Source organism: Bufo bufo, chromosome 1, assembly GCF_905171765.1.
Source record: "Bufo bufo chromosome 1, aBufBuf1.1, whole genome shotgun sequence".
NCBI lineage: Eukaryota > Metazoa > Chordata > Amphibia > Anura > Bufonidae > Bufo > Bufo bufo.
This window is the reverse complement of record NC_053389.1, coordinates 775,514,737-775,541,160: the sequence shown is the minus strand read 5'-3', so window position 1 is coordinate 775,541,160 and position 26,424 is coordinate 775,514,737. Positions and strand designations below refer to the sequence as shown.

General features: G+C 45.6%; 1 protein-coding gene and 1 long non-coding RNA gene across 2 annotated transcripts in view; one reads left to right on the top strand and one right to left on the bottom strand.

The window, feature by feature from the left end:
• Positions 1–26,424, bottom strand: part of LOC120986333 (chromaffin granule amine transporter-like) — a 281,401-nt gene that overhangs the window by 172,625 nt on the left and 82,352 nt on the right. The window lies entirely within an intron of this gene.
• LOC120986336 lies at positions 1,709–25,157 on the top strand. The gene is made up of 4 exons (XR_005775670.1): positions 1,709–1,847; positions 2,410–2,412; positions 19,235–19,242; positions 25,145–25,157. It is a non-coding gene; the product is annotated as an uncharacterized LOC120986336 (long non-coding RNA).

The window sequence follows — 26,424 nt, the reverse complement described above, 5'->3', positions numbered from 1 at the left end:
GAGACCAAGGCCCTCTCCTTGGTTAGAGCCCTTGAAGAAGCCCTTTAGGAGTATGCTGAATTTGAGAGGCTGAACAAGCAACTCAGAGCAGAGTTAGATGATCTCATGAGCTCAAAGGATGACATCAGGAAAAACGTCTATGAGTTGGAGAAGTTCAAGTTAGAACCTATTAAGAATGGGTCTGGAGTTGGTGGCACTGCGGTGCTGGCTGTGGCAGAGAAGATGGAAGATGCTTCTGCTGAACCAGTTGATGGGGCTGATGTGGATGCCGAAGACCACAGACCCGGGTTAGAGTGTAGCCCAGGCCTGGAAGACGTCCCCTCTGCCTACAAGGCCTTCCAAATAGCCAGCAGCCTGCTGAGGAAGAAGTACGAGGAGGTGAACAATCATTTTTTGGATCCGGGCTATTACAATGGGCTGTCTCTCCTGACTCCTCCCCAAAAGAAGAACAGTGTCCTGGGTGAGCCTCTGGAGAAAATGCCAGGAGATGAGGAGTCTGCTGAAGACCCCAGTGCCTCCTGCCTCGATGAGAAAGAGGGGGAGGAGTTAAGAGGGCAAGTGTATGGTGCCATGTCCGAGAAGGATGAGAAGGCGGTCAGAGACTGGAGACTCCAAGAAGACAAAGGCTGAAGAAATTAAGGCCGATGTGTTGGCTGACGTGAAGTCCCCAGGTGCTGCAGAGACCAAAGTTAAGACAAAAGAAGCGGCAGCCGAAGTGGAAAAAGCCACTAAAGAAGCAGAGGTCTCTGAAACTGCCACCGTATCTAGGGAAACTACTGCTAGAAAGAAGGAAGAAGTGACCCAGATGCACGTAAAAGAGGCGAGCAGGGTCAAGCATGCTCTGCTGAAGGAGCCCCGCAGAGCAAAGGAGGAAGTGTCTGGACATGACCATGATTGGGAACAGTTGAGTCAAGAGCTGCAGCAGTCCAAGAAAGGACATGAGGCACATGTGTGGGAGCCAGAGGGTCTAAAAAGAGAGAGAGATCAAAATGTACGAGAGCGCATCATTATCACCCGGGAAAGAGTAGAAAAAGAGTATCTGGCCATGAGATGGGCACATGAGGCCTTTAGGCAGTTTATATTTGCAAGATGTTAGTTTTGGTGATAAACCAAGCTCTGCTGGCGTGGGTCTGGCAGAAGAAAGGGAAGGTTGTAGGCTAGGTGGATGCCCTCTCACCAGCCTCCCGTGGTTATGCAGGTGTTCACCCTCACGGGCTTGAACAAAGGGGGGGTATGTGAGACAGTGACAGGTCTCATACAGGGTAGAGGCAAGGAAGGGGTGGATAGTGCAGTCCACACCCCTATTCCACCACAGGTGAGACCAGCTAGAAGTAATCAGGCTGGCATAAAGGACCTCCCAGGGTGTCAGCAAGGGGAGAGTGTGTTGCCTGTGGACAGAGGCCTGGAGGCTCTGTATGGTCCAAGCCAGGAGGGCTGAGAGACCACTATTCCCCAAGAGACACTGTGCTCTGTACAGCCAGGAGGCTGTGGGACATTGGCTGAGAAAGCCGCATGTGTTCGCAGGGTGTGACCAGGGACTTAGGTGAGTCAGGAATATTATGTTTAGTTAGAGCCTGGACGGGCGAGTGTTTATTATTTTTGTCATTTTGCTTGTGCTGGTGTTATGTTCTGGCATTTTCAGTATTGTTGTGTGGTTGCTTTTTCCTCCCCCCCCCCCCTCTCTTATGTTGACAGGTCCTACCTGGTTTTATCCGGATCCAGCTGGTCCTGTCAGATGTTGGATATTGACAGCTGTCAGATCTCAGGAAGATGATTGGCCAGTTGCACAAGCGGCGGGAAAATCCTCTTCAGCTGATTGGAGAAGCAGTCCTGTAGCTTGAATCCCTGTGGAAATAAAAGACGGGACATCGCTATCAGCTGCTGCAGTGTTAAGAAGATCCGGACCTGAGCCCCGCCCACCCTTCCCTTTTTTCCGTCGTGTTGCTTATTAGGGGGTAAAAGTCACCCAGCTAATGCTAGGTGGGCTTGGTTGTCATTGGTTTTATTGGTCTAATACTTGACCTTGGTTCATGGTTTTTATTAAAGATTCACTGGTTCATTAAATTTCGGTAACCCCATAATAAAGCAACACGGCCTAATTTCTCCAATTAAGTGTTTGGTGTCTTATTTACTGGTTATAGTTATGGTTGGGTCATTATGTGTCCTATGTCCTCCATGAAACCTGGTGTCCTGAAGCTGTACCTGTGAGCATGATCCCCTGAAAGAAAGCTACCCCTCACAATACACACAACCTATTGGGTGGAAAATGATTGCCCATGGCTTTTTTTTAGTTAACCTTTATCATTTAATCATCACTAATAAAGTCAACTATAATTAAATCAAATTAAACTTCATGCAACAACAATCTTCTAATATATAAAGCTGAGTGTATGTGTGTGTGTGTATGAGTGTGTATGTTCGCTAAAGGAATCTGTACCGTCTAATTTACAATCACGACATTTGGCACACAGGTACATCAGGTGTCCGGGAAGGTTTTAGAAAAGGTCTCAGCTCTTTAGGATGTACCGTTCCTGAGATATTTCCCAAAAATTTATTAGCCAATAGAAGCTTGGTCACATGACCCTTATCAGCCAATAGAAGCTTGCAGGTCCTTCAGCCTCCATATACACAGTTTTACTCCAGGTTTCCATAACAACCCAGCCATTTATCTTCACTGCTGTAGGATCACACTCAGATCAGGGGCGTGGTTTAGCGGGACCTGGGACGGGGTTTTAAGTCTTTTGAGGGTGGACACATTGTGGCAGGGGGCGTGTCTGGGCTCCTTCCTGCAAGAGTGACGCCCCTCTGGGCACCTTACTGGCTCATTTGCATACCAAATAAATTGGATTTTGCTGGATCAAAGGCACATCTTGAAAAAAGGTACTAAGTGTCATTAGGCCATGGCTTTACTTCAATAGCAATTATCCTTGTGACAGATTTCCTTTAAAGCTCTCCTACTGCAGTGACGTACGTTTCGCCATTCCATTACCTTGGATAAAGCTAAGGCAAAACGTACGTCAGGGAGTCGTCCTCCTTTTCCCTCCCCACGGATGCCAGGGTCAGTATATCATTTGTCTGTGTTGCGTGGTGATTGTCCATATCACTCTGACTGCTGTTAGTGACACTTACTGGGATTCCCCTAAGTTGGAGCCACTGAGTTTGGACCATATTTTATGGGGGAACCTGGGTGTGTCCTGGCTATGTGAGATGAGTTTTGGACTTTCCCTACTGATCCGGCCATAGATGACTGCATTATACCCTATAACATTAGCACTTTATTATGCGTTACCTGTTGGTGTGCATTTATTATTTGCATATGTAAAATAGGTCTATAGTATTTGTGTGTGTGTGTGTGGGGGGTGATTCTTGCTTTATAGCTCTTACCCGCGGATTTTATATTGTATATTTTCTGTATAATGTTGATATGATTATGTGTAATAAAGATATTTTTCCATACTTATATGTGTGGTTCTATTCAGTGGGTTTAGTCAGTTGGCATGGTTCCACACATGACATATATGCTTTTGTTTATGGTTGTGGTGCTTTGGTGTTCCCATGTCACAGTAACCAATCACTATGTAGTATCCTGAGCAATTCTTCCCAGAGATGTCCATACCACAGTAATCAATCATCATGCATTTACTATCCTTAGCAATTCTGCCCTAAAATGTCTATACCACAGCAGACATCCCAACCTGCAAAAACTCATTTCAGGGAGGTGTACTTCTCATTTCAGGGAGGTTTTCTTTCACAAAATTTTTATTACATTTTCCAAACATATGCAGTATCTGCACACTTTGCTCTATGGTGTGGAGGCCTGGGCTCATAACCCTGCCCCAAATTATCATATTTCTGTATATGATTAAAGGGATTCTGTCACCACCTATAAGCCCTGTGAGCTAAACATCTGCTCATGTCCAGGGTAGCATTCTGATTTCTAAGGTGGCCTTATAAAAGCTATTTGTGGCTTTATTCTGCGGAAAAACAGGTTTTACTAACCTGTCAATCACTGAATTAAGGTGCCCAAGCAGGGGAGGTCTGTGGATGCATGGTGCCCGGCCACACGCATCGCCGTTCGTTCCCAGCGCCGCCTTCTACTCCTCAGTGCCGCCTCTCCCTCCCTCCCCCTCCTCCCGCTTTGAGATCCCGCGTGTGCGCACAGGCTCAGCCTGATGCGCCGTTGCCGACTGCTGGCATCGGCTTCTTCTTGCACTGTGCGCACGCGCCGAGAAGGGGACACTGCTACAGGTTGCCGGAAAGGTTTACTGCGAGTAAACTAGAGATGGGAAGTTCACATGAATCGGTTCATTCGCTGAGCTGACAAGAAGCAAGTGAACCGAAGCTTAGGTTGCGCAATGCGCATGCGCGGATGCTTTGATTCACTTGCTGACTCGCTGAGTCGGCTCTTGGTCTCAGTCAGGAAGTTTATTCTTTAAAACCCTGTGTATAATTATCTACCCCACTGTAGGAAAAAAATCAAGCATACAGGGGGTGTGAATTTAACACTGGGGTAAATAATATAATTAAAATGGAGGGTTAAATGTATTTAAAAAAAAATACATCTCTCTCAATAGTTATATAGCTACTGAATGAGACAGAAGAAGGGATGCCTTTAACATATACAGTACAGACCAAAAGTTTGGACACACCTTCTCATTCAAAGAGTTTTCTTTATTTTCATGACTATGAAGGCATAAAAACTATGAATTAACACATGTGGAATTATATACATAACAAACAAGTGTGAAACAACTGAAAATATGTCATATTCTAGGTTCTTCAAAGTAGCCACCTTTTGCTTTGATTACTGCTTTGCACACTCTTGGCATTCTCTCGATGAGCTTCAAGAGGTAGTCCCCTGAAATGGTCTTCCAACAGTCTTGAAGGAGTTCCCAGAGATGCTTAGCACTTGTTGGCCCTTTTGCCTTCACTCTGCGGTCCAGCTCACCCCAATCCATCTCGATTGGGTTCAGGTCCGGTGACTGTGGAGGCCAGGTCATCTGGCACAGCACCCCATCACTCTCCTTCATGGTCAAATAGCCCTTGCTTTTAAAGTTTTCCCAATTTTTCGGCTGACTGACTGACCTTCATTTCTTAAAGTAATGATGGCCACTCGTTTTTCTTTACTTAGCTGCTTTTTTCTTGTCATAATACAAATTCTAACAGTCTATTCAGTAGGACTATCAGCTGTGTATCCACCTGACTTCTCCTCAACGCAACTGGTGGTCCCAACGCCATTTATAAGGCAAGAAATCCCACTTATTAAACCTGACAGGGCACACCTGTGAAGTGAAAACCATTTCAGGGGACTACCTCTTAACTGCCTCCGGACCGCCTAACACAGGATCGCGTTCCGGAGGCGGCAGCCCTGCGCAGAGTCACGCATATATGCGTCATTCACGCATATATGCGTCATCTCGCGAGACGCAAGATTTCCTGTGAACGCGCGCACACAGGCGCGCGCGTTCACAGGATCGGAAGCTAAGCAAGTGGATCTCCAGCCTGCCAGCGGCGATCGTTCGCTGGCAGGCTGGAGATGCGATTTTTTTAACCCCTAACAGGTATATTAGACACTGTTTTGATAACAGCGTCTAATATACCTGCTTCCTGGTCCTCTGGTGGTCCCTTTTGTTTGGATCGACCACCAGAGGACACAGGTAGCTCAGTAATAAGTAGCACCAAGCACCACACTACACTACACCCCCCCTGTCACTTATTAACCCCTTATTAACCCCTGATCACCCCATATAGACTCCCTGATCACCCCCCTGTCATTGATAACCCCCCTGTCATTGATCACCCCCTGTAAGGCTCCATTCAGACGTCCGTATGATTTTTACGGATCCACTGATACATGGATCGGATCCGCAAAACACATACAGACGTCTGAATGGAGCATTACAGGGGGGTGATCACCCCATATAGACTCCCTGATCACCCCCCTGTCATTGATAACCCCCCTGTCATTGATCACCCCCTGTAAGGCTCCATTCAGACGTCCGTATGATTTTTACGGATCCACTGATACATGGATCGGATCCGCAAAACACATACGGACGTCTGAGTGGAGCCTTACAGGGGGGTGATCAATGACGGGGGTGATCACCCCATATAGACTCCCTGATCACCCCCCTGTCATTGATCACCCCCCTGTCATTGATCACCCCCCTGTAAGGCTGCATTCAGATGTCCGTATGTTTTTTACGGATCCACTGATACATGGATCGGATCCGCAAAACACATACAGACGTCTGAATGGAGCCTTACAGGGGGGTGATCACCCCATATAGACTCCCTGATCACCCCCCTGTCATTGATCACCCCCTTGTAAGGCTCCATTCAGACGTCCGTATAATTTTTACGGATCCACTGATACATGGATAGGATCCGCAAAACACATACGGACATCTGAATGGAGCCTTATAGGGGGGTGATCAATGACAGGGGGGTGATCACCCCATATATCACCCCATATAGACTTCCTGATCACCCCCCTGTCATTGATCACCCTCTTGTAAGGCTCCATTCAGACGTCCGTATGATTTTTACGGATCCACTGATACATGGATAGGATCCGCAAAACACATACGGACATCTGAATGGAGCCTTATAGGGGGGTGATCAATGACAGGGGGGTGATCACCCCATATATCACCCCATATAGACTCCATGATCACCCCCCTGTCATTGATCACCCCCTTGTAAGGCTCCATTCAAACGTCCGTATGATTTTTACGGATCCACTGATACATGGATCGGATCCGCAAAACACATACGGACGTCTGAATGGAGCCTTACAGGGGGGTGATCAATGACAGGGGGGTGATCACCCCATATAGACTCCCTGATCACCCCCCTGTCATTGATCACCCCCCTGTCATTAATCACCCCCCTGTAAGGCTGCATTCAGATGTCCGTATGTTTTTTACGGATCCACAGATACATGGATCGGATCCGCTATAAAAAAACATACGGACATCTGAATGGAGCCTTATAGGGGGATGATCAATGACAGGGGGGTGATCACCCCATATAGACTCCCTGATCACCCCCTGTCATTGATCACCCCCCTGTAAGGCTCCATTCAGACATTTTTTTGGCCCAAGTTAGCGGAAATTTTTTTTTTTTTCTTGCAAAGTCTCATATTCCACTAAATTGTGTCAAAAAATAAAATCTCACATGAACTCCCCATACCCCTCATGGAATCCATATGCGTAAAATTTTTTAGACATTTATATTCCAGACTTCTTCTCACGCTTTAGGGCCCCTAGAATGCCAGGGCAGTATAAATACCCCACATGTGACCCCATTTCGGAAAGAAGACACCCAAAGGTATTCGCTGAGGGGCATATTGAGTCCATGAAAGATTTAAATTTTTGTCCCAAGTTAGCGGAAAGGGAGACTTTGTGAGAAAAAATAAATAAAATCAATTTCCGCTAACTTGTGCCAAAAAAAAAATATTTCTATGAACTCGCCATGCCCCTAATTGAATACCTTGGGGTGTCTTCTTTCCAAAATGGGGTCACATGTGGGGTATTTATACTGCCCTGGCATTTTAGGGGCCCTAAAGCGTGAGAAGAAGTCTGGGATCCAAATGTCTAAAAATGCCCTCATAAAAGGAATGTGGGCCACTTTGCGCATCTAGGCTGCAAAAAAGTGTCACACATCTGGTATCGACGTACTCAGGAGAAGTTGGGCAATGTGTTTTGGGGTGTCATTTTACATATACCCATGCTGGGTGAGATAAATATCTTGGTCAAATGCCAACTTTGTATAAAAAATGGGAAAAGTTGTCTTTTGCCAATATATTTCTCTCACCCAGCATGAGTATATGTAAAAAGACACCTCAAAACACATTGCCCAACTTCTCCTGAATACGCGATGCCACATGTGTGACACTTTTTTGCAGCCTAGGTGGGCAAAGGGGCCCACATTCCAAAGAGCACCTTTCGGATTTCACAGGTCATTTACCTACTTACCACACATTAGGGCCCCTAGAATGCCAGGGCAGTATAACTACCCCACAAGTGACCCCATTTTGGAAAGAAGACACCCCAAGGTATTCCGTGAGGGGCATGGCGAGTTCGTAGAATTTTTTATTTTTTGTCACAAGTTAGCGGAAAATGATGATTTTTATTTATTTTTTCTTACAAAGTCTCATATTCCACTAACTTGTGACAAAAAATAAAAACTTCCATGAACTCACTATGCCCATCACGAAATACCTTGGGGTGTCTTCTTTCCAAAATGGGGTCACTTGTGGGGTAGTTATACTGCCCTGGCATTTCAGGGGCCGAATGCTTGAGAAGTGGTTTGAAATCAAAATCTGTAAAAAATGGCCGGTGAAATCCGAAAGGTGTTCTTTGGAATGTGGGCCCCTTTGCCCACCTAGGCTGCAAAAAAGTGTCACACATCTGGTATCCCCGTACTCAGGAGAAGTTGGGCAATGTGTTTTGGGGTGTCTTTTTACATATACCCATGCTGGGTGAGAGAAATATCTTGGCAAAAGACAACTTTACCCATTTTTTTTATACAAAGTTGGCATTTGACCGAGATATTTATCTCACCCAGCATGGGTATATGTAAAATGACACCCCAAAACACATTGCCCAACTTCTCCTGAGTACGGCAATACCAGATGTGTGACACTTTTTTGCAGCCTAGGTGGGCAAAGGGGCCCACATTCCAAAGAGCACCTTTCGGATTTCACAGGCCATTTTTTACAGATTTTGATTTCAAACTACTTCTCACGCATTCGGGCCCCTAAAATGCCAGGGTAGTATAACTACCCCACAAGTTACCCCATTTTGGAAAGAAGACACCCCCAGGTATTTTGTTATGGGCATAGTGAGTTCATGGAAGTTTTTATTTTTTGTCACAAGTTAGTGGAATATGAGACTTTGTAAGAAAAAAAAAAAATAAAATCATAATTTTCCACTAACTTGTGACAAAAAATAAAAAATTCTAGGAACTCGCCATGCCCCTCACGGAATACCTTGGGGTGTCTTCTTTCCAAAATGGGGTCACTTGTGGGGTAGTTATACTGCCCTGGCATTCTAGGGGCCCTAATGTGTGGTAAGTAGTTTGAAATCAAAAAGTGTAAAAAATGACCTGTGAAATCCTAAAGGTTCTCTTTGGAATGTGGGCTCCTTTGCCCACCTAGGCTGCAAAAAAGTGTCACACATGTGGTATTGCCGTACTCAGGACAAGTTGGGCAATGTGTTTTGGGGTGTCATTTTACATATACCCATGCTGGGTGAGATAAATATCTTGGTCAAATGCCAACTTTGTATAAAAAAAATGGGAAAAGTTGTCTTTTGCCAAGATATTTCTCTCACCCAGCATGGGTATATGTAAAATGACACCCCAAAAAACATTGCCCAACTTCTCCTGAGTACGGTAATACCAGATGTGTGACACTTTTTTGCAGCCTAGGTGGGCAAAGGGGCCCACATTCCAAAGAGCACCTTTCTGATTTCACCGGCCATTTTTTACAGATTTTGATTTCAAACTACTTCGCACGCATTTGGGCCCCTAAAATGCCAGGGCAGTATAACTACCCCACAAGTGACCCCATTTTGGAAAGAAGACACCCCAAGGTATTTCGTGATGGGCAAAGTGAGTTCATGGAAGTTTTTATTTTTTGTCACAAGTTAGTGGAATATGAGACTTTGTAAGAAAAAATAAAAATAAAAAATCATCATTTTCCACTAACTTGTGACAAAAAATAAAAAGTTCTATGAACTCACTATGCCCATCAGCGAATACCTTAGGGTGTCTACTTTCCGAAATGGGGTCATTTGTGGGATTTTTCTACTGTCTGGGCATTGTAGAACCTCAGGAAACATGACAGGTGCTCAGAAAGTCAGAGCTGCTTCAAAAAGCGGAAATTCACATTTTTGTACCATAGTTTGTAAACGCTATAACTTTTACCCAAACCATTTTTTTTTTACCCAAACATTTTTTTTATCAAAGACATGTAGAACAATAAATTTAGAGAAAAATGTATATATGGATGTCGTTTTTTTTTGCAAAATTTTACAACTGAAAGTGAAAAATGTAATTTGTTTGCAAAAAAATCGTTAAATTTCGATTAATAACAAAAAAGTTAAAATGTCAGCAGCAATGAAATACCACCAAATGAAAGCTCTATTAGTGAGAAGAAAAGGAGGTAAAATTCATTTGGGTGGTAAGTTGCATGACCGAGCAATAAACGGTGAAATTAGTGTAGGTCAGAAGTGTAAAAAGTGGCCTGGTCATTAAGGGTGTTTAAGGTAGGGGGGCTGAGGTGGTTAAAGCTCATCAAGAGAATGCCAAGAATGTGCAAAGCAGTAATCAAAGCAAAAGGTGGTTACTTTGAAGAACCTAGAATATGACATATTTTCAGTTGTTTCACACTTGTTTGTTATGTATATAATTCCACATGTGTTAATTCATAGTTTTGATGCCTTAGTGTGAATCTACAATTTTCATAGTCATGAAAATAAAGAAAACTCTTTGAATGAGGTGTGTCCAAACTTTTGGTCTGTACTGTATATCTCCTTGAGAAGCCAATTTGACCCTAAAGGGTTAATTCAACCTGTAATATAAACTCTGTCCTGTCACTTCTCTTATCTCTCTGCTCTGCTATCAGTGAACCTTTCCTGCGGGTGTCAGGGAGCCGCTATCTAATAGCGGGAGACTCCCTGAACCTCCGGGAGACTTGAGATCAGGGGCGGACTGAGATCCCTCAGGGCCCCCGGGCAAAATAAATCAAGGGCCCCCTTACAGGCCCCACCCATGTTCTGCTGCAAGCCGCACCCTTGTCCCGCCTCCATGCCCCGCCTCCAGCCACACCCTACACAATCTTTAATAAGATTTCAAAGTTAAAGTGACACAAAAGGCACCCAGACCACTTCAGCTCATTGACGTGGTCTGGGTACAGTGTCCCTTTTGCAAATCGAGCTGCAATGTTCTAGAGAAACTGCATTGTTTACGTTCCAGCAATAAGTCAGCCTCTAGTCGCTGGCAGCCACCTGAGGGCTTCCTGGAGTAAAACAGACCTTTGGTCCGGTATCTGACGCTGGATTTCCTCACACCCTGCATGATGACCTCCAGGGTCAGATTTTTCCCCATAGGAAAGCATTGATTCAATGCTCTCATATGGGGTGATCTAATCTCAGCGTCCATTAGTGAGCCTCTGTTAGAAGCAGTGTGGGCATAACTACTGTGAAGGGGGCACATATCTGGGCATAACTACTGTGAAGGGGGCACATATCTGGGCATAACTACTGTGAAGGGGGCACATATCTGGGCATAACTACTGTGAAAGGGGGGGAGGCCCTTCACAGTAGTTATTAATCCCTTTCAGCAGTCTCCCCTTCAGTGAATGGGGGACTGACTGCTGAAAGGGGTTAATAACTACTGTGAAGGGCCTAGCCGTCTGGGCAACCCCACCGATCATCCCCCCACCCACCTTGTACTTGTTCCACTGATCCGCTACTTGCGGGCTACATGGGCATGAGTTCAGTCACTTCGGTGCGCAATCCCATCCTGAGGCGCGTGATCCCGCGAGACCCGTGACCTACAGCGGTAGGTCTTGCGGGATCACGCGCTGCAGGACGGGATTGACCACCGAAGTGACTCAACTCATTCCTGCACAGCCCACAAGTAGCGGAACAATTACAAGAGGGGTGGGGAATAGCCAAATAAAATGATGGTGTGGTGTGGGGGGGGGGGGGGGCTCTGTGGATGACACACTGTTGTGGGGGGGGGGCTCTGTGGATGACACACTGTTGTGGGGGGGGGGCTCTGTGGATGACACACTGTTGTGGGGGGGGCTCTGTGGATGACACACTGTTGTGGGGGGGGGCTCTGTGGATGACACACTGTTGTGGGGGGGGGGCTCTGTGGATGACACACTGTTGTGGGGGGGATCTGTGGATGACACATATATAGCAGCATATACAGTATCATCCAAAGATCCCCCATAACAGTGTCCCTGTGAGTGAATGATCCCCAATACACTGCGCATGCGCGAAAAAGACGACTTGGCGCAGGCGCAGTAGAGGTTAACAAAATGCAAATATCTAGACCTCTTCAGCACCTCTGTGACGTTTAATTGACAGTATTATGTCTATATCGTGGAAAATAGTTTTAAGGAAATGAAATAAAGATTTAAAATTTTATATTAGTCAGCAGTTCAAGCTAGACGTAATGCAAAACTATCTCCCACGATATAGACATAATACTGTCAAGTAAACGGAACACCGGCATCTGGTGTTGTAATGGCAGCGGGGCCCGGTACAGTCACTGTATTCTATTACACCGGGCCCCGCTCACTGTAATACTAATATTTCCGATATGAGCAACTTAAAATCCCCTGCGATCCTCTCCCTCTGAGCTCTCTGTACTCACAAACTCAGTAGCAGGCCGGGCGGCAGCGCAACTCACTGACGTCACGCGCCTGCTCCTCCCACTGTATGAATGAAGCAGGCGGAGCAGGCGCGTGACGTCAGTGAGTTGCGCTGCCGCCCGGCCTGCTACTGAGTTTTAGAGATGGGAAGTTCGGATCTTTTTCATGAATCGGATCTTCGGTTCACTTCCTGAGCCGGCAGAAGCAAGTGAACTGAAGATCACTGCGCATGCTCAGCTCATCGAATCTTCGGTTCACTTGCTGAGTCGGCTCTCAAGTGAACCGAAGGTCTGGAGGGACTCGCTCCTGGCAAACACAGCTCTGCTGCAGTGGAGCAGACTGATGTAATTACACTGTATAGTTATTGCAGGGATTTAGATAATGGTCTAAGAGTTTATTAGTTAAAAGAATCAAATGAGTCAGAGACATGTCACCGAGTCCCTGCCAGGCTTCCTGCTCTGTTACATTGCTGCAAGCACCCTGTACACACACAGCTCTGCTACATTGCTGCAAGCACCCTGTACACACACAGCTCTGCTACATTGCTGCAAGCACCCTGTACACACACAGCTCTGCTACATTGCTGCAAGCACCCTGTACACACACAGCTCTGCTACATTGCTGCAAGCACCCTGTACACACACAGCTCTGCTACATTGCTGCAAGCACCCTGTACACACACAGCTCTGCTACATTGCTGCAAGCACCCTGTACACACACAGCTCTGCTACATTGCTGCAAGCACCCTGTACACACACAGCTCTGCTACATTGCTGCAAGCACACTGTACACACACAGCTCTGCTACATGCAATACTATACCCCCCCCCCCCCCCCCCCCCCCCCCCCCCCCCCCCCCCGTCCCCGGAACGGACTTGTCAGGAGACAGGGAGCCGCAGAGCAGGAAGCCTGGCAGGGACTCGGTGACACAGTCTGTGACTCATTCGATTCTTTTAACTAATAAACTCAGACGATTCTCTGAGTCCCTGCGACTCCCCCTGTGCTGTGAGTCAGTGCTGGACTTCTGGTTGCCTCTGATTGGTTGGAGGGCGGGGAGGGGCGGGGCTAGCTTCCACTGTCGGCTCCTATTACACTGCCTGCTGCTGCCTTTATGCTACTGAGGTTGTGAGTACAGAGAGGGAGAGGATCGCAGGGGGTTTCAAGTTGTTCACATAGGAATATTACTATTACAGTGTGTGGGCCCGGTGTTATGTTATTCTGGGGCGGGCCCCCATCCCGGCTGGGCCCTCGGACCATGTCCGAAATGCCCGACCGGTCAGTCCGCCCCTGCTTGAGATCCCTGCCACAGTAACCAATCACTATGCAGTTACTATCCTAGGCAATTCTACCCAAAGATGTCCATACCACAGTAACCAATCACCATGCAGTTACTATCCTTAGCAATTCTGCCCTGAGATGACCATACCACAGTAACCAATCACCATGCAGTTACTATCCTAGGCAATTCTGCCCAGAGATGGCTTTACCACAGTAACCAATCACTATGTAGTATCCTGAGCAATTCTGCCTAGAAATGTCCATACCACAGTAACCAATCACCATGCAGTTACTATCCCAGGCAATTCTGCCCTAAAATGTCTATACCACAGTAACCAATCACCATGCTGTTACTATCCCAGGCAATTCTGCCCTGAGATGACCATACCACAGTAACCAATCACCATGCAGTTACTATCCTAGGCAATTCTGCCCAGAGATGGCTTTACCACAGTAACCAATCACTATGTAGTATCCTGAGCAATTCTGCCTAGAAATGTCCATACCACAGTAACCAATCACCATGCAGTTACTATCCCAGGCAATTCTGCCCTAAAATGTCTATACCACAGTAACCAATCACCATGCTGTTACTATCCCAGGCAATTCTGCCCTGAGATGACCATACCACAGTAACCAATCACCATGCAGTTACTATCCTAGGCAATTCTGCCCAGAGATGGCTTTACCACAGTAACCAATCACTATGTAGTATCCTGAGCAATTCTGCCTAGAAATGTCCATACCACAGTAACCAATCACCATGCAGTTACTATCCCAGGCAATTCTGCCCTAAAATGTCTATACCACAGTAACCAATCACCATGCTGTTACTATCCCAGGCAATTCTGCCCTGAGATGACCATACCACAGTAACCAATCACCATGCAGTTACTATCCCATGCAATTCTGCCCTAAAATGTCTATACCACAGTAACCAATCACTATGTAGCTACTATCCTGGCAATTCTGCCCAGAGATTAAACCTATATTTTGGTGGGAAAATTCCCACCAAAAAACAGTGAGGGCAGTGGAGTAACTACAGTTGAAGTAGAGTTCAGGGCTAGGTTAACCACCTCCGGACCGCCTAACGCAGATTCGCGTTACGGAGGTGGCAGCCCTGCGCTCAACGACGCATATACGCGTCATCTCGCGATGGCCGAGATTTCCTGTGAACGCGCGTACACAGGCGCGCGCTTACAGGAACGGAAGGTAAGAGAGTGGATCTCCAGCCTGCCAGCGGCGATCGTTCGCTGGCAGGCTGGAGATGTGATTTTTTTTAACCCCTAACAGGTATATTAGACGCTGTTTTGATAACAGCGTCTAATATACCTGCTACCTGGTCCTCTGGTGGTCCCCTTTGTTTGGATCGACCACCAGAGGACACAGGTAGCTCAGTAATATGTTGCACCAAGCACCACACTACACTACACTACACCCCCCCCCCCCCGTCACTTATTAACCCCTTATTCACCCTTGATCACCCTTGATCACCCCTGATCACCCCATATAGACTCCCTGATCACCCCCTGTCATTGATTACCCCCCTGTCATTGATCACCCCCCTGTAAAGCTCCATTCAGATGTCCGCATGATTTTTACGGATCCACTGATAGATGGATCGGATCCGCAAAACGCATACGGACGCCTGAATGGAGCCTTACAGGGGCGTGATCAATGACTGTGGTGATCACCCCATATAGACTCCCTGATCACCCCCCTGTCATTGATTACCCCCCTGTCATTGATCACCACCCCTGTAAAGCTCCATTCAGATGTCCGCATGATTTTTACAGATCCACTGATAGATGGATCGGATCCGCAAAACACATATAGGCGTCTCCCTGGAGCCTTCCCCCATATAGACTACCTGATCACCCCCCTGTCATTGATCACCCCCCCTGTCATTGATCACCCCCCTGTCATTGATCACCCCCCTGTCAGGCTGCATTCAGATGTCCGTATGATTTTTACGGATCCACGGATACATGGATCGGATCCGCAAAACACATACGGACATCTGAATGGAGCCTTACAGGGGGGTGATCAAAGACAGGGGGGTGATCACCCCATATAGACTCTCTGATCACCTCCCTGTCATTGATCACCCCCCTGTCATTGATCACACCCCTGTCATTGATCACCCCCCCTGTCATTGATCACCCCCCTGTCATTGATCACCCCCCTGTAAGGCTCCATTCAGACATTTTTTTGGCCCAAGTTAGCGGAATTTTTATTTTTTTTTTCTTACAAAGTCTCATATTCCACTAACTTGTGTCAAAAAATAAAATCTCACATGAACTCACCATACCCCTCACGGAATCCAAATGCGTAAAATTTTTTAGACATTTATATTCCAGACTTCTTCTCACACTTTAGGGCCCCTAGAATGCCAGGGCAGTATAAATACCCCACATGTGACCCCATTTCGGAAAGAAGACACCCCAAGGTATTCTGTGAGGGGCATATTGAGTCCATGAAAGATTGAAATTTTTGTCCCAAGTTAGCGGAAAGGGAGACTTTGTCAGAAAAAAATAAAAAATATCAATTTCCGCTAACTTGTGCCAAAAAAATAAAAATTCTATGAACTCGCCATGCCCCTCATTGAATACCTTGGGGTGTCTTCTTTCCAAAATGGGGTCACATGTGGGGTATTTATACTGCCCTGGCATTCTAGGGGCCCCAAAGCGTGAGAAGAAGTCTGGTATCCAAATGTCTAAAAATGCCCTCCTAAAAGGAATTTGGGCCCTTTTGCGCATCTAGGCTGCAAAAAAGTGTCACACATCTGGTATCGCCGTACTCAGGAGAAGTTGGGCAATGTGTTTTAGGGTGTCATTTTACATATACCCATGCTGGGTGAGAGAAATATCTTGGTCAAATGCCAACTTTGTATAAAAAAATGGGAAAAGTTGTCTTTTGCCAAGATATTTCTCTCACCCAGCATGGGTATACATAAAATGACACCCCAAAACACATTCCCCAACTTCTCCTGAATACGGCGATACCACATGTGTGACTCTTTTTTGCAGCCTAGGTGGGCAAAGGGGCCCACATTCCAAAAAACACCTTTAGGATTTCACAGGTCATTTACCTACTTACCACACATTAGGGCCCCTGGAAAATGCCAGGGCAGTATAACTACCCCACAAGTGACCCCATTTTGGAAAGAAGACACCCCAAGGTATTCCCTGAGGGGCATGGCGAGTTCCTAGAATTTTTTATTTTTTGTCACAAGTTAGTGGAAAATGATGATTTTTTTTTATTTATTTTTTTCTTACAAAGTCTCATATTCCACTAACTTGTGACAAAAAATAAAAACTTCCATGAACTCACTATGCCCATGTATAAAAAAAATGGTAAAAGTTGTCTTTTGCCAAGATATTTATCTCACCCAGCATGGGTATATGTAAAATGACACCCCAAAACACATTCCCCAACTTCTCCTGAATACGGAGATACCACATGTGTGACACTTTTTTGCAGCCTAGGTGGGCAAAGGGGCCCATATTCCAAAGAGCACCTTTCGGATTTCACCGGCCATTTATTACAGAATTTGATTTCAAACTCCTTACCACACATTTGGGCCCCTAGAATGCCAGGGCAGTATAACTACCCCACAAGTGACCCCATTTTGGAAAGAAGAGACCCCAAGGTATTCGCTGATGGGCATAGTGAGTTCATGGAAGTTTTTATTTTTTGTCACAAGTTAGTGGAATATGAGACTTTGTAAGAAAAAAAAAAAAAATCATCATTTTCCGCTAACTTGTGACAAAAAAGAAAAAGTTCTATGAACTCACTATGCACATCAGCGAATACCTTAGGGTGTCTACTTTCCGAAATGGGGTCATTTGTGGGGTGTTTGTACTGTCTGGCCATTGTAGATCCTCAGGAAACATGACAGGTGCTCAGAAAGTCAGAGCTGCTTCAAAAAGCGGAAATTCACATTTTTGTACCATAGTTTGTAAACGCTATAACTTTTACCCAAACCATTTTTTTTTACCCAAACATTTTTTTTTATCAAAGACATGTAGAACAATAAATTTAGAGCAAAATTTATATATGGATCTCGTTTTTTTTGCTAAATTTTACAACTGAAAGTGAAAAATGTCATTTTTTGGCAAAAAAAATCGTTAAATTTCGATTAATAACAAAAAAAGTAAAAATGTCAGCAGCAATGAAATACCACCAAATGAAAGCTCTATTAGTGAGAAGAAAAGGAGGTAAAATTCATTTGGGTGGTAAGTTGCATGACCGAGCAATAAACGGTGAAAGTAGTGTAGGTCAGAAGTGTAAAAAGTGGCCTGGTCATTAAGGGTGTTTAAGGTAGGGGGGCTGAGGTGGTTAAGAAGGAGCCCGAGGGCTGTGTATTTTTTTTGTACAATTCAGGCCAGACCGGGCCATCTCCAGTCCCATTGGGGGCCCGTGCCTGTCATAGGTGTACATATGAAGGACCTATGACCTATGAGAAATAGTAATGGTAGGCTAAAGGACCGTGTCATATGATCGCAGATCCTTTATGCTCTAAAATACACCAGAGGAGAAGGAGGAGAACAAAGAACCTGCAGCTTGTAAGTAAATACGTGTGAGTGTTTGTATCTAAGTATCAACATCTGTTTATTCTGTATAAAGGAGATAGCACTGATGTCTTTCACACTGGCTTTTGGTTTCCGCTTGTGAGGTCCGTTCAGGGCTCTCACAAATGGTCCAAAACGGATCAGTTTTGCCCATAATGCATTCTGAATGAATAAGGATCCGCTCAGAATGCATTAGGTTTGCCTCTGTTCCGCTTTGGAGGCGGACAACAAAACGCTGCTTGTCGCATTTTGGTGTCCGTCTGAAGAAACTGAGCCAAATGGATCCGTCCTCACATGCAATGTAAGTCAATGGGGACGGATCCGTTTTCACTGACACAATATGGCACAATAGAAAACGGATCCGTCCCCCATTGACTTTCAATGGTGTACAAGACGGATTTGTTTCGGCTATGTTAAAGATAATACAAACGGATCCGTTCTGAACGGATGCATGCGGTTGTATTATCTGAACGGATGCGTTTGTGCAGATCCATGACGGATCCACACCAAACGCGAGTGTGAAAGTAGCCTTAGATATCTGGATATGAGTAGTAGTGTGTATATATATATATATATATATATACCAATGCAGGATTGGTGGTAGAGGGGAGGTATATTTTTCCAAGATTCCTCTCCTATGTGGAGTAGCAGGTGAAGTACCTGTGAGGTAATGAATGAAGCAGCACAAAGGGTGGGGATATAATAGCCAGGAGGTCAGTCAGTCTCTCTCTGCCTGGGGACACAGAAGTCTTTCTGGTTGTGTGAGAGCCAAAAAAGTGAGTAAAAGGTTGCTGAAAGTCTCGTTTTGTGAGCTGACAGGGAGAAGCCTTCCAGCAGCAAGGCTGGGTTCACACCTGAGCGTATTTGATAAGCACTTTTTACAGGCGTTTTTATCGGGCGTTTTTAATGGGCGGAAACAATCAAACGCCCATTTAGGCGCATTCCCGCTGAAGTCTATGGGCGGGAACGCGCGACAATACGCCCCAAAGAAGCTCCTGTACTTCTTAGGGCATTTTACAGCGCGTTCGTACACGCTGTAAAACGCTCAGGTGAGAACCATGCCCATAGGGAAACATTAGTTTCTGCCTGTTGAGCATTTTTACAGCGCGTAGGAACGCGCTGTAAAACGCTCAGGTGTGTACCTAGCCTTAGGCCTCATGCACACGATGGCCGGGAGCTCCTCCTACTGGTAAGTGACAGGTCATGTCACTTACCAGTAGGAGGAGCTCCCGGCCGGACCTGTCACTTACCAGTAGGAGGAGCTCCCGACCGGACGCAGACCATCGCAGCTCGCAGGTAAGTATAATGGTTCTACAAATTGCTAAGTAACCATGGCAACTGCAGTAGCATCCTGGTTGCCATGGTTACCGATCGGAGCCCCAGCGATTAAACTGGGACTCCGATCGGTACACTCCGCTGCCACCAATGATAGGGGGGAGATTTTAATTAGGAGGGGGAGGGAGGGGGGGGGCCCACTGGCCACCAACGAGTTAACTACAGGGGAGGGAGGGGGGCCGGCCACACTGGCCACCAATGAGTTAACTACAGGGGAGGGGGGGGCCCACTGGCCACCAATGAGTTAACTACAGGGGAGGGGGGGGCCAACTGGCCACCAATGAGTTAACTACAGGGGAGGGGGGGGCCGGCCGCACTGGCCACCAATGAGTTAACTACAGGGGAGGGGGGGGGCCGGCCACACTGGCCACCAATGTGTTAACTACGAGGAAGGGGGGGCTGCCCCCTGCTGCCTGGCAGCACCTGCCAGGCAGCAGGGGGCAGTCATGTACATAGTTCTTTTAGTACATTCTAACCTGAAGCGTCCCCATCACCATGGTGATGGGGACGCTTCAAGTTAAAATATACCATCGGATTGGAGAAAACTCAGATCCCATGGTATATTAACTCCTGACTTTACATTGAAAGTCAATGGGGACGGATCCGTTTGAAATTGCACCATATTGTGTCAACGTCAAACGGATCCGTCCCCATTGACTTGCATTGTAATTCAGGACGGATCCGTTTGGCTCCGCACGGCCAGGCGGACACCAAAACGACTTTTTATTCATGTCCGTGGATCCTCCAAAAATCAAGGAAGACCCACGGACGAAAAAACGGTCACGGATCACGGAAAAACGGAACCCCGTTTTGTGGACCGCAAAAAAATACGGTCGTGTGCTTGAGGCCTTAGGCAGGGACGCTATATTTACAGGTGAAACTCGAAAAATTAGAATATTGTGCAAAGTTTATTTATTTCAGTAATGCAACGGTGAAACTAATATATGAGATAGACTCATTACATGCAAAGCGAGATATTTCAAGCTTACAGCTTATGAAACCCCAAAGTCACAATCTCAGGTCCCCTTTGCTCAGGGGGTATGGATTAATTAGCTGACACTTTGAGCCTAGAATATTGAACCTCTTCACAATATTCTAATTTTAAGTTGCATTAATGCAACTCCTTTTAAGTTGTTTTACTGAAATAAATAAACTTTTGCACAATATTTTAATTTTTTGAGTTTCACCTGTATAGTAAGTGCCGGAAAGGCTAGGTTTTCTTTTGCTGTTTTGTGTTATTTTATCTGCAACCTTATCAATAAACCTGGCTACAAGTCAGCTTAAAACGTATTCCTCTGTGTTTGGTCTGAATTGGATGGAACAGACAAGTGTCCTTTGACCCCCACAAAAGCGATCCCAGGTATAACCCCTCATAAAAAAATAAAAAATAATGAAAAAAATAAATAAATATATATATATATATATATATATATATATAAAAAGTGCGGTGGTGGAGATACATTGACGACATCTTCCTCATTTGGACAGGTAGTATTGCCCAACTTGATGATTTTCACCGGTTTCTCAATAGTGTCAATAGGGACCTTCAATTCACCTTGGTCCATTCTGAGACTGAGTTACAGTTCTTAGATACCACAGTCATTTTCAATCAGGGCAAGCTGCATACACGGTTATACACTAAGCCCACGGATAGGAACACTCTCCTCTGTTTCAACAGTGGGCATCCACGGAGTATGCTTAAGTATTTGCCTTTTTCTCAGTTCCTTAGGGTGAAACGCATTGTTTCTGAACCTGAACAAGTTGACCTGGCTTTGGACAACATGGCCAGGAAATTTCAGAATAGGGGGTATCCCACCCAGCTCCTTGATTCCCACAAACACAAGGTCCGTAGTTTAGATAGGAGTAGCACGTTGGAGAGGGGAGTGTCCGATAGGTCCATCAATCGGATACCCTTCATTTCCAAATATACGGAGCAAAGTGAGGCTATCAATCGCATCATCAAGCGACATTGGGGGATTCTGGGTGGTTGTCATAGTGAGATCTTAGAATTTATATCCCCACCCCTCTTCTCTTTTTGTCGTTCCAGAAATTTGCGTGACCAACTTGTCAGAGCAGACATTGGACCTAGGTCCAAGTCTGTTCAGACCTCCCTAACCACACATGGCAAGGGTAGTTTCCCCTGTCTATGCTGCATTGACTGCAAATATATGGGCAGGGGTTCCACCTTTGTCCATCCCATCACTGGAGTTTCCTACCCAATTCGATTTCACCTCACATGCAATTCCAATTATGTAATTTATGTTTTGATTTGTCCGTGTAAATTACTGTATGTGGGTGAAACATCGACGGATCTCAGAACGCGGCTGAACAATCATCGATTGTCCATACGCAAAAAGAGAAAGGATCTCCCTGTTGCCAAACATTTTACGGAGCTTCAACACTCCGAAAGAGATCTGAAATGTTGGGCCATTGACCACATTCCCATGCCTAGACGTGGGGGCAACAGGGTGTTGATCCTTAGAAAAAGAGAGCTTTTTTGGATCTATACCCTCAACAGCTTGAGACCCAATGGGCTTAATGCGGATTACAATCCGGGGATATATGTTTAGAGGAGTGGTTTGCCCCACAATTGTTATGTGTGCGATATGTGTCTTCTTTTTGATGGTACATAGTGTACTATGAACACCATTAAGCCATTTTCTTATATATATTTTTTTTATTTATTTCTTCACAGACAAGAATGATGCTGCGGGTTGGAGAAGTGATGCGTACCCGATGTGTTCCATATTTGCCTACATGCTTCCATGCAGTGTTTATGTTGTTTTTTGCTTTGGTTAAACCTTTTTTATACTTTTTCTATACTTGGTACATTATACTATCAATTGTGTGTCCTGCTATGTATGTGTGCCCATTGGGAGCTGTGAGCCTTTTTGTGGCATGCCCGCAACATTTTGTTGCATGGTATATTGCTTCAACTGGCGCATTTGTGAGATGAGTTGCATCCTCACATGCATTCTCTTCTCTGCCCCTTATGGACACACAATCAGGTGAACGGCACTTTTTCCGTTTTGCGCTACTCTGTCTATTATCAGGCTATGCGCACACACAGTGATTAGTATTATTTATTCCCTTTTTGATTCAAGTGTTTTTTCATTGCCATCTTGCGCATATCCTCACTATTTGAGGATATTACACCACATCGCGTCATTGATGCGATCTATTGTCTGCGTTTTTTCCATTTGAGGTTTTTACCACTTCCAAGATGGCCGACAAAGCTTTTTACACTAATGCGCATACTCCGGTTACGTCACATGAGAAAGTTACATCTTGCTCCACACGCGACTTGGCGCCTGCGCACTGCATCCACCTGAACGCCGGACGTGGCGATGTTCGACATGTGTGGCATGGATGGCGGCACTGGGTATGTCATCGCTCCCCCTCCCTTTGGCAGCATCGTTTTGTCCCTCCCACCTACACTTTATCATACACCTGATATGTATTGATCAATCAATTTATCTGTATGCACTTTTTTGCGATTATGCATTTATTATATTATGTATTTGATATATACTATTGATTCATTTTTGCATTTTGTATTACTATATTTATATTTCTACTTATCTTCACATGCACTATTTGCACTTTATTGTACTTGGTTGTTAATTGATTACACTGTGATGTCATAGGGGTTGGCCTATATATACCCCTTTTTGAATTGTGTTCATTGCTTGAAAAAGGCTCTTGTATGAGCTGAAACGTTGCCATCCACATGGGTGAATAAACACCACTAGCTTTTACTTATTTTTTTATTTTTTTTTCTCCCTATAAGACGCACCTATGTTTTAGACTAGGACAATGAGAAAAAATAGTTTTCATTAGATCAGACCAGCAATCAGACCCCCAATGTTAATCAGAACTCAGCTCACACCCCCAATGTTAATAAGACCTCAATAAGACCCACAATCAGATCTCAGCTAATAGCCCCAATATAAATAAGACCCCCATTCAGACCTCAAATGAGACCCCAAGCTTCAGATCACCCCACAGGCTTATATCAGCCCCCAGCCATCAGCCTCAGATGTGTCCCAGGCCCCAAGCCTCCCAACAGCCCCCGGCCTTCAGCCTCCCATCAGCCCCCGGCCATCAGCCTCCCATCAGCCCCCGGCCATCAGCCTCAGATGTGCCCCCCAGTGGACATGGCAGTGAAGGTGGAAGAGGCAGAGGAGGTGTTTTGAGTCCCCAAAAAAGGGTTAATTTCACCTAGAGAATTAACAGACTGATTAACTATTCTATTTCAGTGTCACGGATGCAAAGGAGGTGTATTGCACTCCAAAAAAGGGTTATAGGTCACTCATAGAATTAACAGCCCGGTTCCCCAAGTATTGTATTTCTGTGTCACTGATGCAAAGGATGTACGGTATATTGCTCTGACCAAAAATGGCTATAGGTCACTCACAGAGTTAACAGCCAGAAGAAAAGCCTAACACTGTCCCTCACTGCAGCATCATCCTGTCCCTACACTAGTTAGAGCAGAATGGTGGCTCAACACGTCATCCGGCATTTATACATATAGGGTCAGGTGCTGCACCGACCAAACACAGCCATGCCAATTCTAGGCATGATTGTGATGACTTCCATGTGCCCACAGCTTAAAAGCTTGTTGATTGGCTGCACTGCAGATTTTCAACAAGTTTTATTTAGCATCCGAACACAAACTTCGGCGGCAAAGTCCGTATTTGGGTGCCCGTACCCCACAATGTTCATTACGAACCCGAAGATTCCGGTTCGGGTTTGCTCATCCCCAATTACAAGTATGGTGTCCCTATTCACTTCTATGGGACAGCTCCTTCCTATGCACTTGAATAGATGGAGCCATCCCATAAAAGTGAATGGGGATGTCATACTTGTAATTACACACGTTCACCACTCTTCAAACAGCTGATCAGCAGGGGTGACAGGTGTCGGACCCCCCCCCGATCTGAAATTGATGACCTATCCTAAGGATAGATCATCAATAAGAAAAATCAGGCAATCCCTTTAAAGGGTGTGTGTAGGCTATATATATTGATGTATAGGTAGTGGCACAGCAATAATATCTGCAAGCTTGGATCCACTGCCTGATAATAGCCAACCTGCTGACTAAGATGTGACTGAGATAAAAGTCCACACTTATGCAGAATATAGTGTAACTGATAAATCCACACTTGTATAGCGTCAGATGGTAAAGTATGCTCCACTAATTACACAGATCTACTGTGTCCCTAATAAGTCCACACTTGTAAAATATCAGATGGTAAAGTATACTCCACTAATTGCACAGATCTGCTGTGTCCCATAAACTCCAGATGGTAATCGGCGGACAGCACAAATAGTTATTGGCAGGGTTATGTTAGTATGGTGAATCAGGGATATATTTCCCCTCAATGTAGATACACGGTGTTAATCGTACTGGTGTTGTACATTACCGCTCCTGGGTTCTCCGGCTGTGTCCTGTGAAGACTTCTTCTATCAGCCCGCTTGGCACGGCATTCAATGTGGCTTTACCTAACGCGGCGTCCCGCGTGGTTTTAGAGTCAGATGTAGTGTCCCACGTGACTCTGTAGCCGCTTCCTGGAGAGCGTCTCCAGTCTCCTGGGTCCTACTTTCCCTCCGCCTCCGCTCTCATTAACTGTTAGAATTGCAGGTATCTACGGGAATGTAGCATTAGGTTTCCATAAATAGTTTGCAAACAAAGTCCAGTATTAGCACCAAACGCGTTTCAGGGTCTACACCCCTTCATCAGTGGCTATCAAACTGGACTACTTGCGAGGGCTTTATATATCCCGCAATATCTAGGGTAACAGGTTATCCAAAAGTCCTGGAACTGGATCCATTAATCCAACACTTAAAGGGGTTCTGCACTTTCATTTAACTGATGATCTATCCTCTGGATAGATCATCAGCTTCTGATCGGCGGGGGTCCGACACCCGGGACCCCCACCGATCAGCTGTTTGAGAAGGCAGCGGCGCTCCAGCAGCGCCGCGGCCTTCTCACTGTTTACCGCCGACCCACTGACGTCGCGACTAGTATCAACTAGCGTGGGCGGGGCTAAGCTCCATTCAAATGAACAGAGCTTAGCCGCGCCCACGCTAGTTGATACTAGTCGTGACGTTAGTGGGCCGGCGGCCCGGCGGTAAACAGTGAGAAGGTCGCGGCACTGCTGGAGCGCCGCTGCCTTCTCAAACAGCTGATCGGCGGGGGTCCCGGGTGCCGGACCCCCGCCGATCAGAAGCTGATGATCTATCCAGAGGATAGATTATCAGTTAAATGAAAGTACAGAACCCCTTTAATCTCACATTCTTAATAAACATATATTTAAATGTTCCCATGCAGTAATATTTGCATAAATGGCATAAAATCACTTTATTAAAAAATATCAAATTTCATAAAATTATGATTAAAAAAACGCATATGAATATATACATATGCACCTACATCTTCAAATGTATTCTCATATTCATTTTCATATTCATATTCAGTCGCATATTCAGTTGTGTAGATTTAGGGGAGAGTACCGTAGGGATTGTATTTGTATTGAATGTATTTGCTGTAATTCCAAATGTACACCAGCAGGTGGCAGCAATATGAGGGCAAACCATGGTTAGAGTTAGACCTAGACTGGAATAGACCATTCCAGGCTAGCTTGCCCCTATCTGAGGAGGAGTGGAATGTTCCCACATCCTTCTTCAGAGGGAGGATAGAAAGTTCTATGCAGTGTACCAGCCACCCCCTGTTGGGGTAGGCTGTGTGAATAGGAGCTCCCAGAAACGGGGACCCCAACCAAGGATTCAGGCCTAACCTGAGGCCCAAAGCAACATTCCCAGCCTGAGTTCCTTACCTCAG